At 43.1% G+C, this 6491-nt stretch overlaps 1 protein-coding gene across 1 annotated transcript in view; it reads left to right on the top strand.

The window, feature by feature from the left end:
* The first annotated feature begins 658 nt into the window (after positions 1 to 658).
* LOC129475918 (P2Y purinoceptor 8) overlaps positions 659 to 6491 on the top strand; it is an 85991-nt gene continuing 80158 nt past the window's right edge. Inside the window, exon 1 of the mRNA XM_063635157.1 lies at positions 659 to 1007. The gene's annotated coding sequence lies outside the window, so the exon portion shown is untranslated. The remainder of the gene's footprint in view (positions 1008 to 6491) is intronic.

Genomic DNA, 6491 nt, shown 5'->3' with positions numbered 1-6491 from the left:
TGGCCAGGCTGGTCTCGAACTCCTGACCTCAAGTGATCCACCTGTCTTGGCCTCCCAAAGTGCTAGGACTACAGGAGTGATTCTACCATGTCTTTCCCTGAGCAGTGGTTCCATATTCACTCATTCTTTCTTGGTGACAGATCCTTCCCTCTCAATCTCCTCCCACGAGTGACAAGAACCAACCGTTGCTCCTCCCGATCAGGGATGGCAGAGCTCGGAAACCTGGTTCTCACTCATGAAACTGGCCGATCCCCCGTGGGACGTTGAGGATATGAGCCTGCAGCGCCCGTGACCAACTGTGAGAGCCGGAATGATCTGTGCCCAAGGTCTGTTCACTTGTCACAGTCTGGCTGTGTACCAAGAGATGTCGCAATGAGCACAGCTTTAGCGTGTAAAAGGAAACATGTTCTGTTCTTTTTTGTTTTGTTTTGTTTTAATTTCAGAAGAAACAGGAATCTGTTCTTCTGAATGCCACGGCACTTCACCGCTGGTTACAAAATTTAGGAAAATCGTTGTTCTTTTCCTCACTCTCAGGGTTGTCTTAGAGTAGGGCCCCCTGGGAGCCAGTGATAGGGAGGTGGGCGGTTAACGGTATTGCCCAGAGACAGAGCGACGTTACTCCAGCAGTCTCAGCCCTGCACGAGTGTTCAGACAGTCACAGAGGAAATTTCACAACAGACTTCCTTTCCACCTAAGCCTGAGTCGCAACCGCGGTCGTGCGTTCGGAGGTGGAGTCTGCAGAATTTGCATTCGGAGACGGTTGTGCCAGCCCGTGGGCCACCCAACGAAGCGGCCGTGTTTGCAAGGTTGCTGGACAGATGGAACTGGAAGGGCAGCCGTCTGCCACCCGTGAGCACTTTCTCAAGCACTTTGAGTGGCCACGGTTTGCAAGCTGGTGACTGGCCCCCTGAGTCCTGGGCTCTGAGGCACAGCCTTCGACTTAAGCGTTGGATCCTGTTACCTGGAGACCCTCTGATCTCTCACCTGCTACTTCTGCTGCTACACAGGTGAGCTGCCGAGCTGGCCTTTTATTCTTGTCCTTCATTGTCAGGGGAGAAGAGAGGGTCATTAGGAGGGTCTGTGTAGGGTGAGAACATGGGGGAAGATGGTGCAAACTCCTGAGGTGTGTTCTCCTCACGCTAGAGGAGACCAGGAGTGCAAATTCCCTGGGAGGAAGCCTTTGCACAGCCGCTTCGTCACTTAGGGGAGAAATGCTCAAATTTTCCAGGGCTGCAAGCCACCCTTCCTTTAAAAACTCATTCCATGAACTTTGGGAGGCCGAGGCTGGCGGATCACGAGGTCATGAGATCGAGACCATCCTGGCTAACACGGTGAAACTCCGTCTCTACTAAAAATACAAAAATTAGCTGGGCTTGGTGGCAGGTGCCTGTAGTCCCAGCTACTCAGGAGGCTGAGGTAGGAGAATGGCGTGAACCCGGGAGGTGGAGCTTGCAGTGAGCAGAGATCACACCACTGCACTCCAGCCTGGGCGACAGAGCGAGACTCCGTTTAAACAAAAAGCAAAAAAAAACTCATTCCATGAAATGCGCCTCTCTTGAGGTTAACCTTAGAGAGGGTAAGCAGCTGGGGTTGCTGCACGTAACCCATTTATGCCTGAGGTTGCAGTTTTTTGAATGTTTGCAATCAGACCTTGGCGATGACCTTGAGCCGTGGGACATAAATAACTCCGAAATGCTTAGCGTTCCAATAATGGAACAGTAGGCATAAATTAAATGGGTTTTAAAGCCCTATGGGTGCCTGGATGAGCACGGTGGCCCCTCGTCACCCCCTCGGTGCCAGGGAGACCCCAGACCCGGGTCTCGCAGCCCCCTCAGACCTCATTTGTACAGGTCCGCTTAGAAACCCCAATTCCTTGGGGCTTGTCAGATCTGTCCCCCTAAAAAGCAGACAAAAGGCCGAGGGAGCTCTTCTGAGAATTCCAGGCCACACACACAAGGCCTGCTGTGGCGCTTTAGGTCACATTTCTATAAAGAGGAACCATGGTCACGTGGCTGTGTTCCCAAAAAGAAAAGGGTGTGTGTGTGTGTGTGTGTGTGTGGTTTCTTCCCATGCTGTTATCTTTAAGTAACGTGGATGAGCAGTCAGAAGCGTGAGTGCCCTAAGTGAAAAACGCTGAGGAGCTGAAGCCCGTGGGGAAGCAGGTGCACCTGACTGCGCCTTCAATCTCTCCTTCCTGCTCCGTTCCTCCTTGTGTACCCCACTTGACTTTGGCAAGCAGCACCAGATAGTAGCATATACATTTTTTTTTTCTGGCGGTGACAGACGCCTGTAATCCCAGCACTTTGCGAGGCCGAGGTGGGTGGATCGCTTGAGGTCAGGGGTTTGAGACCAGCCTGGCCAACATAGTGAAACCCCGTCTCTACTAAAAACGCCAAAATTAGCCGAGTGTGGTGGCGGGTGCCTGTCATCCCAGCTACTCAGCACGCTAAGGCAGCAGAGTCACTTGAACCCAGGAGGCGGAGGTTGCGGTGAGCCAAGATCGCGCCACTGCACTCCAGCCTGGGTGACAGAGTGAGAGTCTGTCTCAAAAAAAAAAAAAAAAAAAAAAGGGGAATTATCCCATGTTGGAAAAACAGTACTTTCATATAGGCACTGCCAGACAGGTGCCAGCGTCCTACGTGCACCAGGATGCTGCCCCCTTTCCCAAATATTGGCGTCCCCCACCCCCAGGGGGACAATTAGGTCAGAGGCTGAGAGAGGCGTGCATGGGACGCACGGGACGGTGGGCAACCCTGTGTTTGTAAAAGCACATGCTTTTCAGATGCCTTCTGCCAGGTCCCCACCTGGCTGCACCATTCACACTGACCAAGCTTCGGGTGGGTGGGAGAGGTGAGGTCCCCTTGGAGAACCACAGAGACGCTCCCTCCCTCAAGCCCTACCCACACTGCAGTTCTGAGTTTGTCACTTAAGGTTCTGGGGGAGAAGCGATGGTTTAGGATTAACGACAGCAGAGTAGCTGTTGACAGTGGTGCATACGTACCTCCCTGGGCTTGGAGAGGCCCCTTCCCTGGGCAGATGGCCCCCTCTCATCTGAGTCTCTCTCCTGCAGCCCTCTCCTTCAGCCCTGCCTCTCCATCAGCCCTGCGTCTCCTTCAGCCCTGCCTCTCCTTCAGCCCTGCCTCTCCATCAGCGCCTCCTTGTTGGCTGTGGCTGGGCATGGTCCCCAATCTCCCTCCCACAGCCCCTCTTCTGTACCTAGAAGCAGTGGGGTGGGCGGGGCAGGGTCCAGGGATCCCAGTGTCCACCTGGAACCCTGCTCTTCCTCTCTCGGGTTAGGAGTTTCTGCACGGCCCCTGGGAGACACACGACCGCCTGCCCACACCTGTTAAGGTACAAAAATGGCGTGGGCGGGATGGGTGGCCCCAGGATTACCCCCAAGGACGGGACTGAGCTCAGGGAACTCCAGGGAGGGTTCTGTGGTTCACACCGTCGCTCCCTAGGGACGCAGGATCTGTGTTCATTTAGGATAAAGCAACAGATATATCTAACTGTGTGTGTGTGTGTATATATGTATTGTATATATAATTATATAAATAATTATATATAAACAATATATAATACGTAATAAATATATAATAAATACTATATAATATATAAATAATAAATATATAAATATATAATATATGTAAATGTGTAATATATAATAAATAATATATAAATATGTTATATATTTAAGTAATAAACTAAGTAATAAATATATAATATATTTAATAAATTAAGTAATAAATATATAATATATTTAAGTAATATATAATATATTTAAGTAATAAATATATAAATATATGATATGTAAATAATAAATAATATATAAGTATGTAATATATTTAAATAATAAATATATAAGTATATAATATATAAATAATAAATAATATGTAAATATATAATATATTTAAATAAATATATAAGTATATAATATATAAATAATAAATACCATATAAAATATAGTATGTTTAAATAATAAATATATAAATATATAATATGTAAATAATAAATAATATATAAATATATAATATATTTAAATAATAAATATATAAGTATATAATATATAAATAATAAATAAAATATAAATATACAATACATTTAATAAATATATAAGTAGATAATATATAAATAATAAATAAAATATAAATATACAATATATTTAAATAATAAATATATAAATATATAACATGTAAATAATAAATAAAATATAAATATACAATATATTTAAATAATAAATATATAAATATATAATATATAAATAATAAATAAAATATAAATATACAATATATTTAAATAATAAATATATAAATATATAATATATAAATAATAAATAATATATAAATATGCAATATATTTTAATAATAAATATATAAATATATAATATATAAATAATAAATAATATATAAATATATAATATATTTAAATAAATATATAAATATATAATATATAAAATAAATATATAATATATAAATATATATTTAAATAATAAATATGTAAATATATAATATATGAATATATATATTACTTATGGCTCCAATCTCTTTTATTTGCCTCAAGAAAGCACACTCCTCAGAAGATTTTTTCAGAAGTCGATGTGTGTTTTTGTTGGTTTGTTTTACACTTTTTACTTCCATAGGTTTTGGGGAAACAGGTGCTATTTGGTTACACGAGTAAGTTCTTTAGTGGTGATGTGTGAGATTTCGGGGTGTCCATCACCCGAGCAGTATACACTGAACCCAATTTTAATTTTTGTATTTTTAGTAGAGACGGGGTTTCACCGTGTTGGCCAGGCTGGTCTCAAACTCCTGACCTTGTGATCTGCCTGCCTCGACCTCCCAAAGTGCTGGGATGACAGGCTTGAGCCACCGTGTCCGGCCATTGTGGCATTCTTATGCCTTTGCATCCTCATAGCTTAGCTCTCACTTATGAGTGAGAACATGTGATGTTTCGTTTTCCATTCCTGAGTTACTTCACTTAGAATAATACTCTCCAGTCTCATCCAGGTCACTCCAAATGCTATTCTTTTTCATGACTAAGTAGTATTCCATCATATATATGTATATATATATACACATCATATACATATATATACATATATGTGTATATATACACATCATATACATATATACATATGTGTATATATACACATCATATACATATATACATATGTGTATATATACACATCATATACATATATACATATGTGTATATATACACATCATATACATATATACATATGTGTATATATATATATGGCACACACATATATGACATATGTGTGTATGTGTTTGTGTGTGTCTCAGTGCCGGCACTTATATATATAAATATACCACAGTTTCTTTATCCACCTGTTGATTGATGGGCATTTGGGCTGGTTCCACATTTTTGCAATTGCAAATTGTGCTGCTGTAAACATGCCTGTGCAAGTATCTTTTTCGTATAATGAGTTACTTTCCTCTGTGTAGATACCCAGCTGTGGGATTGCTGGATCAAATGGTGGTTCTACATTTAGCTCTTTAAGGAATCTCCACACTGTCTTCTATAGTGGCTGTTTATCTTCCCATCAACAGTACAGACGTGTTCCCTGTTCGCCACATCCACACTAACATTTGCTAGTTTTTGATGTTTTGATTATGGCCATTCTTGCAGGGCTGAGGTGGTGTCGCATTCTGGTTTTGATTTGCGTTTCCCTGATCGTTCGTGATTTTGAGCGTTTTTTCATGTCCCTGAGCTGCGCTGGGACCTCGAGGGCTGCGTTGATGCTTTTGTGCAGATTGCTCTGCTCCAGGGTAAAGGTGCTGCTGCCCTGAGCAGAGGGACGTTGTGGAAGCAGGATGTGTGATTTTCTAGCCAAGGAGGTCTCCATGGGAGGGCAGAGTCCCATGAGACTCTCCATGGCTGGGCAGGGAGTGGCACAGACAGGCTGTGTTGGTTTTGGATGATGAGTTGGTGGAGTGGCAATGTGCTGTCCAGGCTCCCCAGGAGTTCATGTGCTGGGAGTGGGCTGAGCATGCTGACCACTCGGGATGGGCACAGTCAGGCTGGGAGGGGGCCTGGACATTGTTTACGGGGGACTCTGTAAGCAGGGGGATCCCTGATGGAGAGGGCGTGCAGGAAGACAGGGGCAAGGACAGATCTTGGGATAGAACCAATCATGAGACACAAAAGGCACAGGCTGCCTGCTGGGGCACTAGTGACATTAGGGGAGGGGGAATTCCCTGTGGTGGGGCCATCCTGGGGACTGTAGGGTGTTGAGCAGCGTCCCTGGGCTCCAGCCACAGGGTGCCAGGAGCACCCACAGTTGTGACAATCAGAAATGTCTCCAGATATTACTCAATGTCTCCAGGTAGCAAAATCACCTGCTTGTCTATCACTGTCTTAAAGACATATGAGGGATAAATTAGATAAATAGATAGATAGACAGATAGAATCAATAAATAGATAGAATAGATAGATACATACATACATACATAAGTTAGATAGATACA

This window comes from Symphalangus syndactylus, chromosome X (assembly GCF_028878055.3).
Source record: "Symphalangus syndactylus isolate Jambi chromosome X, NHGRI_mSymSyn1-v2.1_pri, whole genome shotgun sequence".
Lineage (NCBI taxonomy): Eukaryota > Metazoa > Chordata > Mammalia > Primates > Hylobatidae > Symphalangus > Symphalangus syndactylus.
Note: the sequence above shows the minus strand (reverse complement) of the source record. Positions and strands in the feature narration are given on the sequence as shown.